Here is a 1,416-nt window from a genome sequence, read left to right as displayed (position 1 = left end):
GCCCAAACAATGTCCCCTACACAAATTGTCCTGCCATCCAGGGCAACGCACTTCGTGACATTTTTGGAAAAGACAGCAGCTTTGAGTGATTTACTGAAATTTTTGTCATCCTTAGGAGCAGAGGGAGATGCAGAGGCAAAAGCGGAGGATGTGCCAGGGGCAGGGGCCGATCGCAAATCACCAGGAGGGGGGAAGTCAAACATTTCGGTAGAGCTACACTCAGAGTTTGATGACTTTAAGTCATCTGCACTATCGATGCTGCACATGGAGGTACTAGAGGAGTCGGGATGCCTGGGGTTAAGGGTCATGTAGACCACTAGGTTACCAGACTTGCTACCACGCATCTCCCGCTTTTCCTCCCGCCCCTCCTGTTCCACTGGCTCAGCTTGGGGTTCCCTGTATTCCGGGGCTGGGAGGGGCTCGGGTTGGGCCTGGCTGAGCAGGGACTCGATTGCTTTTTCTGGCCTCTGGGGCTCTACAGCTGTGGCGACTTGGCTTTCAGAGCAGGAGGATGAGGAGGAGGAACGTGTGGAGGTGCAGTGGGGCAGGGCTGGTTTAGGCAGCGGTAAACGGCCCCCTCCCGGCACTTTCTCCAAGCAAGGCGGCTTACATGAGGAAGAATCGTTCTCTTCGTTACGGTACCTTTGGGGCTTGATGCGCATCCTGGGTGGCAGGGGGTTGGAACCTGGACCTCCTCCACTGATCTGCTGCAGTCGCCTGGTGAAGTGGACCTTTTGGTGGGCTTCCTGGAGGGCAGCAGCCCTGGTTATGGCCTTGGTCTTCCCGCTACTGCCTGTGACTGTCTCACTATGTCTTCTCTGAGCCTTGGCCATCTTCAGCACCTCTCGTGCTTTGGAGTGGTCGACATTTTTACTCTGAAGCACTTTTTTGGCATTGAGCTGCACTCGAGAGTTGGCCGAGGACGTGGTTGTAGTAGACATCCCCTTCACCATTTTGTTCCCCACAGCTGCACCTTTAACCTGACTATGGCCCAGAGAAGAGGCGGTGGCCGACGACACCCGTACAGCCGAAGCCTGACGTTTGGGCCCATCAGTACCACGGCCCTTCTCGTCAGAACGTGGATCACTACGGGGCCGCTTACCAGCAGCTGCCGCTGCGCTGTCATTACGCCGTCTTTTGGCATCGTCACTTCGGCAGTCTGAAATGGGGCCTCTGCGTGTTTCACGCTTGTCCCCTTGCACCACAGCCCCTTTACATTTATCACACAGAACTTGTCTTGGTCGGAGCTTGATGGCATTCATTATAGAAGTGGGCTCCTCTCTATACAGCCTACGCTTGGGCCGCTTGATTTTGCGTGGTAGAGGCTGAGGTAACGTCTGGCTGTAGGTGTCCCTGATGAACAGTGGAGGAGGATAAGGGGCCCCCTCCTGAAACAAAGGAGGTGGTTTTGAGGTC

The 1,416-nt window shown here is 55.4% G+C and overlaps 1 pseudogene; it reads right to left on the bottom strand.

The window, feature by feature from the left end:
- Window positions 1-5: 5 nt before the first annotated feature.
- Window positions 6-1,409, bottom strand: LOC107736317 (PWWP domain-containing protein 2A pseudogene; annotated as a pseudogene).
- Between the last annotated feature and the right edge of the window lie 7 nt (window positions 1,410-1,416).

The sequence above is a fragment of the Sinocyclocheilus rhinocerous genome, unplaced genomic scaffold, assembly GCF_001515625.1.
Source record: "Sinocyclocheilus rhinocerous isolate Xijiao unplaced genomic scaffold, SAMN03320098_v1.1 C36632288, whole genome shotgun sequence".
In the NCBI taxonomy this organism is placed as follows: Eukaryota; Metazoa; Chordata; class Actinopteri; order Cypriniformes; family Cyprinidae; genus Sinocyclocheilus; species Sinocyclocheilus rhinocerous.
Note: the sequence above shows the minus strand (reverse complement) of the source record. Positions and strands in the feature narration are given on the sequence as shown.